Source organism: Rhinolophus ferrumequinum, chromosome 10 (assembly GCF_004115265.2).
Source record: "Rhinolophus ferrumequinum isolate MPI-CBG mRhiFer1 chromosome 10, mRhiFer1_v1.p, whole genome shotgun sequence".
NCBI classification, from domain to species: Eukaryota; Metazoa; Chordata; class Mammalia; order Chiroptera; family Rhinolophidae; genus Rhinolophus; species Rhinolophus ferrumequinum.
The window spans coordinates 53,627,442-53,638,760 of NC_046293.1; the positions used below are offsets into that span (position 1 = coordinate 53,627,442).

General features: G+C 41.5%; 1 non-coding gene across 1 annotated transcript; it reads left to right on the forward strand.

Moving 5' to 3' along the window:
- The first annotated feature begins 10,495 nt into the window (after positions 1–10,495).
- Positions 10,496–10,569, forward strand: TRNAN-GUU (transfer RNA asparagine (anticodon GUU)). The gene has a single exon. It is a non-coding gene; the product is annotated as a tRNA-Asn (tRNA).
- The last annotated feature ends 750 nt before the right edge of the window (positions 10,570–11,319 follow it).

The window sequence follows — 11,319 nt, forward strand, 5'->3', positions numbered from 1 at the left end:
GGGCTTCCAGTCTAGAGTGGTGGGCAGAAAACTAAACATTTGAAATATAATATGATAAGGCCTGAGGCAGAAGCATGGGAAAGCTGACACTCCTCAGTTGAAACCAGTTGAAATGTTATGCTGCTTAGAATGCTTAGAAGGGAAAAAAAAAAGAGGATAATTTCAATGACTTACCCTCTTACTCCTTTCAAGGCTGTGAATAGGTTGATTCAAATTCCACTGTGCAGTTTATTTATCATCTGGAATCCCAGCAGTTTAAGGATCCGGAATATATCAAACTTCCTAGGTCTCTGTCTGGACACCCTTCCTAGTTCAGGAAGCAATTAGTCTGAGAGAGACAGAAGTGAGAGTGTAGAAGCAGAATATATATGCTTTTAAAATAATTTAGTAACAACCCTACGTAAGTGACCAATAATTTATAGAGTCTATTCTTTTTATGGAGATATTTCCTTGCTGCTCAACCAGCAAGCTTGCCGGGTTTAGAGGATTAATCTTTGACGTAGTAAATATGCTCAAGTTGTAATTCAGTCGCAGGGATAAAGGGAACTTAGACTTGTATTATATAAGGGAAAAATATTAAATGGATTTGTTTAGGAACCGCCGTGGTAGTTCTGATTGTCTCTTGTACCTTAGCATTGAGAGTTTTAGAACTGCAAGGGACCCGGTAGGTCCTCTAATTCAATGCCCTTATTTTTACAGATGAAAAGACTACAACCTATGGCACATGAGATAGTAGCAGATCTAGGACAGGAACCCATGCCTCTTGACTCATACTTTAAGACTTTTAATACTACACCATGTAGTAACATGTCATATTCAAACTCTAGCTTCACTTGCAAGACTCCTCTATTGCCTTCCTTCCACTCAGTTCTTTTCTGTCCCTCCCCATTGTCTACTTTAGCGTTTTCAAGCTGCTTCCTTGTCTCTAGTCCATGCTACATGTTTTCTGGCTTCTGAAAGCTGGGATCCCTTAAACACGTCCCTCCACAGGCTTGGGATACCTTCACTTTTCTGTCCCTTCTTCCCCTTTCTTCTCCAGCCCAGCTTCATAGTCTTTCTTCCAGGAAGCCTTCCCTAAGTAACCTTTGAATACTTTGAATACTTCTTGGCTCTTCATCTTTTTGGCCCAGTTTTTGGTTTGCACTTGCTGCTTGGTTGCTTAACAAGCATTTTGAAGTCAGTTATGGATGCTTATGTTCCATCAGTTTACTTAGATCAAGAGCTTCCTAACGGCAAGGACTGGAATGCACAGAGATCTTATATTGTTGCCTGGCTACCGCTGGGATTAGACAGTCTGAGAAAGTTAAAATTACTTCCATAATTGGGGAGAGGAAAGAAGGAAGAAAGACTGATTTAGAGGTGGTGGGTATGGTGATACTGTTTAGAGGTAGGGGGTTATTTGAAATGGCTTCTTAAGGTTCTTTCCAGTCCTGGGATTCTGTAACCTTGTGAACCAACTTGACTATGCCATAACCTTAACCTGGTGCTTACCAGTTTGTGGACTGTGTTAAATAATAAGACATCCTGCAACTAGTAGGTGGCAGATTGATGTGTCCACTGCATGATATGAAGGGAAAAAAAACAGCTTGGTGAAAGGAACTTCTTATGTGGAATGCATTGTTAGGTGGAGCACCTGGCTGCCCAGTGGATGACCTCAGTTGCTGCCTGGAGGTCTCTACCCCAGGGAAGGGAGGCCCTGAGAGCCATTTTGACCCAAGTTCAAATTCTTTAGAACAAACAAGCTGATCTCTTGCTCCAAGGTCTAGTCAAAGAGGCTCCAGTGTGTTTATTGACTCTTGCATGTCCCTGCCCTGGAGAATAAACAAACAGCTCAACCTGACTCATTCACTCCACCAACTGCACTCATTTCTATTGCTTGGGTTTGCCGGGGAAAATCCCTCCGACCCCATGGAAATAAGACAGCCAATGGTAATGGGTCTTTGGTCATATATTCCTACTCCTTTTTCCCATAGAACATTAATTCTCCCTGGAGGTACAGAAGATTAGCAGTAACTTCAAATTCACTTGGCTTGGGCTCTCTCATTGCTTGAGGCAAATTGGCTTGCCTCACTGATTCTTTCATTCAACAAATATTTATTGAATGCCTACTATGTGTGAGGCTCTTCCCTCTCATGATTGGGGCTTGCCAACTCTTGATATGAGCAATACTGATGCTTCCATATTTTAACTAAATGACTTGAAATCCCCCCTTCCTAGCATCTTATAATAACAATCATCATCTTTTCTCTCCTTTCCCAGTATTGGGAGAACTTGTTTTCTGAATCCTAACCATCTCCTTCCCTTAAACGTTTCAATTATTTCTACCTCTTGGGATATCCCCACCTTGCTTTTCATTAAACCCTGCTTCACATTTTCCTCCATAGAAAAGGAGGTAGTCTTATGCTCATGTCTGTGCTTAATTCATTTCCTCTCTGTTTTAGAAGAAACCCAATTCAAATCCCCCCTTGTTGTGTTTAGAGGAGTGCTGTGTTTCCTAAACTGTGCAATCCTCAAAATGCTCATGTCCCACGTGATGTCAATAGGAATGTCTTAAAAAAGTATTACATGAGCAGGTCAGTTTAAGAAACACTGGACTAGACAAAACTAGATTCTTAAACCACAGGACTTCTCAGAAAATTTAACATATTAATATTCATTTTGAATCTCCAAGAGGGGACATAATATGCAATATTATTAGACCACAGAACCTCTTTTAAAGAAAAACCTCTTATCAGGTTTTGGGACATTTGTGTTTCATGAAATTCAGTTTGGGAATACTGATATAATAGAAAGAATAGTGGACTAAGAGACAGGAACATGGAATTACATCCTTCTCTGCCACTTATTTTCTAGCGACTCTGGAAAAGTTCACTTCACTTCTCTGAACTTCAATTCCTTACTTGGAAAATAAGGAATCTGAATGAAATCCTCTTCTATTTCTGACATAGATTTTTTTCCTTACTATTCTGTTTCTTCCTTAATGTTTGTTTCTACCATCAGTCTGAGAACCCCTAAGATGGGGTTACATCTCTTTTACTCTGTGTATCTTCCTGAAACACCTAAGACAGGGTCCATCCAAAGATAAAGTGGGGATAGAATGAAAATGCCCAAGTGTTGGTCACTATTTAAAGGCATCCATAGGTAGGCCCAAATCCCCTAAGAATCAGAAAATTAAATCCAAGATAGATATTTTTGACCATACCCCTAAAAGACATACAAAAAATGTAATAACACATTTTAACCTATAAGTGATTAAAGAGAACTGGAATAAATGCATTTGAGACATTTACAGGAAAGGAAAGCTATTTATGGAAAGATAACATGGTTGTTCCATATGCAGCTTTTTTTTTTTTTTAATTGGGGAAGGGGAACAGGACTTTATTGAGGAACGGTGTGTACTTCCAGAACTTTTTTTCAAGTCAAGTTGTCCTTTCAATCTTAGTTGTGGAGGGTGCTGTTGAGCTTCAAGTTGTTGTCCTTTCAGTCTTAGTTGTGGAGGGCGCAGCTCAGCTCCAGGTCCAGTTGCTATTGCTAGTTGCAGGGGGCACGCCACACATCCCTTGCGGGAATCGAAACTGGCAACCTTGTGGTTGAGAGGACGTGTTCCAACCAACTGAGCCATCGGGAGCTCAGCGGCAGCTCAGCTCAAGGTGCCGTGTTCAATCTTAGTTGCAGGGGCGGAGCCCACCATCCCTTGCGGGACTGGAGGAATTGAACCGGCAACCTTGTGGTTGAGAGCCCACTGGCCCATGTGGGACTCGAACCAGCAGCCTTTGGAGTTAGGAGCATGGAGCTCTAACTGACTGAGCCACCGGACCGGTCCCCATATGCAGCTTAATGTCTTAAGAGAAAGATCTGAGAAGGCTCCTTGGAAGAGGAACACTGATACCAATAGAGTAAAGAGGATATGTTCTGCTGACAGTGGGTGAGGAGAGGGGAGTATCCGTGGTTTATGGGGCAACCTACTTGGCTAAAAATTCAAAGAGAATGGAAGAACGTTCATAGAGGAAGTATGATGAAATGGACCACATACTGGGAGTCAATGAGGGTAAAGAGGAGCTTTATCTGGAGCACCGGGGAAAGTAGGTCAACACACATTTCACTTCCAGTGATCTATGGTGAGGTTGAAATCCCAGGGTACTTGGACAAGACAGGCACTGGTGTGCTTGGCCTTGGAGACAGACAGATTCCCTAGTAGGTGGCCTTTTGCCTTCTCTTGCATTGGGTGTAATGGACTAGAGCCCTAGATTAACTTCATGCCTCTGGGCACTGTCACTTAGAGAAGATAAGAGTGATGAGCACAGGCACTTATCTTTATAGCTGTCCTTATTTATTTATGGTGTGTGTGTGTGTGTAATCTGTATGCACCTGTCTATGTGTATGAATGTATGTTTATATGAGTGAGTATGCACTTGCTCATATATGTGGAAATGTGGCCATGTTTCATATGTACATATGAGTTTGCAAAGTACTATATGTCCATCTATGGCTGTGTCAGTTGTAAAAGGGTGGGGTTTAATTTTATGCATATGTGTGTAAAATGGTGTGTATACTACATGTGTCTATGACTAGTGATCTGTTTTATATACATGAGGTATGTATTCACATATGTATTTTATGTATGAATGTTTATATGTATTTACATGCCTGTATCTTAGGCTGTATCTATTTGAGTTACTTATTTTTATATTTCTTTGTCTTTAGGGGTGGGTTTGTTTCATTAATTCACTAAGTATTTCTTGAGAGCCTACTGTGTACGAGGTATATGTCTATGTATGGGGATGGGGTGCGTCTATGTTTGTATACATGTGTGGAAAGTACACGTGCACTGATGTGTATGGCAACAAGTTTATGAAATATTCATCTGTGTATCCTAATTTTCTCTCTAATGTTTAAATCTTGCCTTGCAGATTATTGTAAGCTCTCCCAAATCTTTTTGGAAAAAGCAGGAAATAACCAAATAGATTTTATATAAGCATCTAATGTGGATTTGTCCATATGAAGTAAAAGGCCCTGGTCATGACCCATTTGCAGTCTCCTCTTAGGCCTTTGCTATCTCACCCTACATGCTTCTTGCATCTAGAGAGCTTGGAAAACTACCTAAAACCTCATCCACCACAATGAGTAAATAGCTGTTTCCCTTCCTGGTCTGTGCAACCAGGAAGAAAGGGTGGAAGATAGTCAACAACGGATATTATGTTCTAGCTGTTTGAGAAGATTTTTCTTTTTGCTTCTCCCTGGCCTCATCTTTTTTATCCTTCAATCAGTTCTCCTAATCCTTCGAAAGAGAGGCACGAGTTTTCTTTTCTCCAGAAAAACGAGAGAGAGAGAGAGAGAGAGAGAGAGAGAGAGAGAGAGAGAGAGAGAGAGCAAAAGAGATTTTGCTCCAAGGGAATCTGCTCCCATTTTATGGGGTTTGTCAATAATGTTCCTTCATTAAGATAGCATCTCAGCAGAATGAAAGAGGCCTCTGCTCTTCGTGAAAAGAGTTGTTTTTTCTTGGGGGTGTGTGAGGGGGCATTAAATAAACCTGTTTTTTAAAAAAGTACCTCTGCAGCAAGGAAATGTGTTATTATTGTAATTGTCTAATGCTAATTATACTTATTACTATAATAACCATTTTGTTGTAACAAATGATGTAATCCTCTTTATTTCTGTCGCTGCCAGAGGTGAGTGGTGTGTCTACAGCAAGAGGGGATTGGGGAGTATTCTTAGTGGGGAGGTGCAAGCCATCCAGTGATAGTGGGGAAACTTGTGCTGGTGAATGGCTTTGTGTTCAAGGGGTGGGGGATGCAGGGCAGAAGATATCCAGAGCGTTTTACTCCCCAACCTTCCTTCTCTTTGGAACTTCCCATTTTAGGCCCTTTTCTGAAAGTATTTAATCATTCAGTCAGACCTTCATTTATTCATTCAACAAACATTCATTTAGTACCTGCTATGTTCCATATGTTACAGTCAGCCCTAGTGATACAAAGTAAACAAGATAGGATCTTAACTGCTCCGAAGCCCACAGTTTAGTGGCAGAAACTGATATGCTAACAATGAACTAGGGTAAGTGAGAGATATTTAAAGTACTATGAGAACATATAGAGAAGAGATGCTCTATTCTGGGTATGGAAGCCTGAAAAACTGGATTTTTTGGAGGAACACTAGGAGTTTGCGGCAGAGAAAGAGAGTTGGTCATTCCAGAGAGAGGGAACTATTAAAGGTACGAAGGCACAATAAAGCCGGTTTGTGTTGTAATATTAATATCAGTAATAATAATAATGGTGAATATTACTTCATATCAGTCATGGTTCTAGGCACTTGCATGTGTTGATTCACTTATTTACAAGAGCGTTCTGAGGTAGAATGTTGTGAAGATTAAGTGAATCAATAGGTAGATAGTGCTTAGAACAGTGCTTGATATGGAGTAAAAATAGCAATTTTTATTATTATTTCATTATTGTTATTCCTATTTAACAGATGCAAAACTGAGGCTTAGGTTGTATAACTTGCCCAATTTCATACATATACAGTAAGCAACAAAGCTTAGATTTAAAACCTAGTTCTGAATAGAGCCCCAATTTTTTATTTTATAAATTTTTTTTTTCTTTTAAATTGGGGAAGGGGAACAGTGTGTACTTCCAGGACTTTTTTTTTTTTTTTTAACAAGTCAAGTTGTTGTCCTTTCAATATTAGTTGTGGAGGGTGCTGTTCAGCTTTAAGTTGTTGTCCTTTCAGTTCTTTAGTTGTGGAGGAGCTCAGCTCAGCTCCAGGTCCAGTTGCCGTTGCTAGTTGCAGGGAGCACAGCCCACCATCCCTTGCGGGACTCGAGGAATCGAACTGGCAACCTTGTGGTTGAGAGCCCGCGCTCCAACCAACTGAGCCATCCAGGAGGCAGCTCAGCTCAAGGTGCCGTGTTCAATCTTAGTTGCAGGGGGCAGAGCCCACCATCCCTTGTGGGACTCTAGGAGTTGAACCGACAGCCTTGTGGTTGAGAGCCCACTGGCCCATGTGGGAATCGAACCAGCAGCCTTTGGAGTTAGGAGCATGGAGCTCCAACCGCCTGAGCCACCGGGCCGGCCCTAGAGCCCCAATTTTTACTCTTGTAATTAAGGTGTAGGGTGCATACAGGAAGGGGTAATAATTTGTCATGAGACTGCCAAACAGTTTGGGGCTAGAGTGTGAATGGCCTTGTGTACCATTAGAGGTTTCCAAACAAGGGGAGTAAGAAGAGCAGACAATTGAAGGAAAGTGGGACTATGTGGACAACTGGCCCCTGCGATGGCTAGTTCTTACTCTTAATGTGTTCAGCTCAGCAGCTGATGCAGCCACTGTGAGCTGCTTCACTACCTTAGTTGGCTGTCTGTGAGACATGGAAGAAAGAAGAGTTGGGGGAACTATCAGGTTAATAAGATCTGAGGAGAGAGCCAAACCAAATTTCCAAGGCCCCAGTTTTGGGTTGTCTAAATGAGTCACAGTAGTATGAAATTGATAGGCCTTCCCTTCCACCAGTATTAGCACACACTTCAGAACTTCCCTAATTTGGGGGCTGTGGCGTTGTCTGTCTTATTCACCATTCTATCTCCGGTTCCCAGCAGAGGGCCTGGCAATGGTATACGTATGTTAATAAATCCATCATATGACGGATCATTCGCTCTTCTTAGAGCTCTGGGTACCCTAAGCTTGGCCGCAATTGAATTTTTCATTAGCAATCAAAAAAGTTATTCCTCTTGTTATCGATGACCTTCTCTCCATCCCACCACACACACAGACATATATCCCCGCTCCTCCTCCTCTCCTGTCACCTTATGTTCAGCCAGTTCCCCTTAGTGGGATTTATGGAGTGCATCAAAGAGAACAGTAATAATGGCTAACATTTGTTGCATACTTACCAGATGCCAGGTACAAGCCTAAGCACTTTACATGTGTTAATTAAGGTCGCACAACAACTGTAGGAGGAGATACTATTATTATCCCAAATTTACAGATAAGAAAACTGAGGTATGAAGAAGTCAGATAACTTGCCCCAGGTCACACAGCTAAGTAGCAGAACCTCATACATCAGTGCCTCTTTAACCTTAATAAGCGTACAGATCGCCTAGAGTCTGGTTAAAACGCACATTCTGATTTAGTGACTCTGTGGTGGGGTCCAAAATTCTGTACTTTTAATAAGCTCCCCAGCGATGCTGACGCTGTTTGGTCCATGGACCACGCGTTGAGCAGTGAGGTTCTACACCTTGTTTGCAACCTCTCCATATCAACCATTTTCTGACTCACTATGTCACCAGATGTCAGAGTTATTTCCTGAATAGATAGGACATTTGTTTAAAACAGTTCTATGAAACACAGGAGTCACCCTTTTCTTGGGAGGAAAAGGGCAGTTGGCAATTGGCCAATTGTATTGACACATCATTTTGATCTTTGTGCAAAGAACTGAGCCTAAGTGAAGGGAGGGTGGCTTTAGATTTACTGGGTGCAGGCCCTGCTTACTGTGGGCTCTGAGTACACCTGCAGCTTGACGGCTACCAGTGGAGGCACCTCCACCTGTACTCCATTGCGGCGACTAGTTGAATTAGACCTGGGTATTCAGGGTGAAAGTGTCCCGGCTTCAAGGCTTCTGCTGTAGTCTATTGATTAACTGCCTCTGGAAGTCCCCAAACTCAGATGTCTGGAATTTTTTGTTAGCCCCTTCCAAATGCACAAGTTAATAAGAGAAGGCAGGAAGGTAGAGGAGAACACAGCTTCATGGAAAGAGGAGATCAAAAAAGTTTTTAACAAGTTTTTATTGAGGCTCTGATAGGAAAATGCAGTGATTTTTATCCTAACCGCCAGGTCTCAGATTAGCTGCAGGAATAGTGTCGTCAAATCTCATCCACTATCTTTTCCTAATCAAGACTGCCTTCTCCTTTGTTTCCCAGCGAGACACAATTCCTAAGATAATTCTGAAGGCAAAGATACATTTTTGGAAGATTAAAAATGCTGCATTAAGAAGTCCAAAAGAATTTATTTACTTTTTCTACTGGCTTGGTGAAAGCTGTGTCACGGCTCTCCTGCCTCAGCCCAGACAACTGGGAGCTGACCACGTATAGCCATCTGCTTGTTAAAAACTTTTTTGATCTCCTCTTTCCATGAAGCTGTGTTCTCCTCTACCTTCCTGCCTTCTCTTACTAACTTGTGCATTTGGAAGGGGCTAACAAAAAATTCCAGACATCTGAGCTTGGGGACTTCCAGAGGCAGTTAATCAATAGACTACAGCAGAAGCCTACAGGTGAAAGCTGAAACTCTAAGGTGCCTTCTACCTTTAGGATTCTCTGATTTCATTCCAGTCAGGCCTGGAGGCCTCTGGTGCTCAAGCGAAGCAGGTAAGACCCCCACAGACAATCACAGCTTCCAGACAGCGTGGGTTTTCTCGTGGAGAAACCTAAGGCAGTTCAACTCTTAGAGAGATGAAACTCCCAGTGGGGGAAGCAGCGACCTTACCGTTGTGGGTTCCCTTCATCCTTCCCATTTCTTCCTATCCCCGTGGCTGTCCTTACAGCCCAGATTAGCACCAGCCACCTGATGGAGTGTTCTGCTTTCAGACCCTTCTTCACTTTTCTTATTTAAATAAAAACTTAAAACTAGGTTATTAATTCATTTAACAAACATTTAAAGCACCTATTATGGAAAACATATTGGGCGGTTGCTATGGAATATAAAAAAAATGAATGAGATAATCATTGTCTTTAAGAATAGCCTAGTAGGGTAATAATTTGTGCCATTAGAGAGGTACAGATAATCTCCAATGGGGGTCCAAAGAAGAGAAAACAAATATGATAATGTATATGAAAGGAATTTTTTAAACTGTCAATACTCTAGACATATAAGTTTTTTAACTTCCGAAAGTAAGGAAAAGAGAACAAGATTGGGAATTAGGAGACCTGGCCCTAGAGGTTGGCAAACTATGACCTATGACCTGTTTTTGTACAATCCTCAAGCTAAGAATGTTTTTTACTTCTTTAAAGGGTTGTATTAAAAAAAAAAAGAAGAAGAATGTGCAGCAGAGACCATATGCAGCTTGCAAAGCCTAAAATATTTACTGTTTGGTCCTTTACAGAAAAGTTCGCTGACTTCCTGATTTAGACCAAATTTTGCCATAACTATATGACAATGGACAAATCTGCCAAAGAGTTGGAACTTGTCCTGTGAGTAACAAGGAACTATTCATTGGGTAACTAAGATGGCTGGATTTGGTGGCAGTCGGAGGATGAATTGAAATGGGGGTAGTAAGTAGGGATATCTAGGAGGCAATTTAAATTCCAATCTAGCATCTAGAGTACCAGTGGGAGATGTAGATTTGGGGGTCACCAGCACACATTCAGGGTTTGAAAATAGAGTTGATGAAATTACTCAAGGAGAAGACCAAGGATGGAAACCTACTTAAAGAGGAGGGTGGAAGAACAAGAAAAGAGGGAAGAGACTAAGAAGAAGTGATTCAAGAGGTAGAAGAACAAGAGATTAATCATGGGGTGGCCCATTAGCTCAGTTGGTTAGAGTGTGGTGCTGTTAACAACAAGGTTGCCGGTTCGATCCCCACATGGGCTGCTGTGAGCTGCGCCCTCCACAACTAGATTGGAACAACTACTTGATTTGGAGCTGATCGGTCCTGGAAAAACACACTTAAATAAATAAAATAAAATTTAAAAAAAAAAGAGATGAATCGTATCACAGATAGTTTGTTGACAATGTCAAATGCCAAAGAGAGGTACAGTGGAGTGAAGGATGAAAAGAAGTCATTGGATATGTCACTGGTGACTTTGTGAGAACAGTTTCAGAGTGGTAGAGCTGGGGGGAGAGGCAGTGTAGTGCCTTTCAGGATGATGGTAGTAGAGGGAAGGATGGAGACCAGTTAGTAGGCTGACGGGAGCAGGTACCATCCATTTGATGTACCATGCAGGGGTCCATGAGGATCAAAAATACATAATGCATGTGTAAGTGCTTTGAAAACTTTAAAGTATAATACTATACAAATACAAGGTATTGTGCTATTATAAACTCTCTTCCCATGCTAAAATCTATGAAACTATTTTTTTTTCCTTTCCTCGAAGTTTACAACTTAGAACCAAAGACTTTCTATTCTGTTATCAAATCTGAACTTTCCTCTTCAAAACTTTCTGGCAGCTGATTGTGGCCATCTCTCCTGAATGTTTGACTTCCCACTATAAGACTGTCTACACTAACTAGGCGAACCTATTTCTCATCCTCCCCGCAAGCCTTGTTTTCCTTCACTTGGGAGCCTTCACCCATGCCATTTGTCTTGCTTTAAGGTTTAAGAGTTGTTTGCTTTGAGGGTTG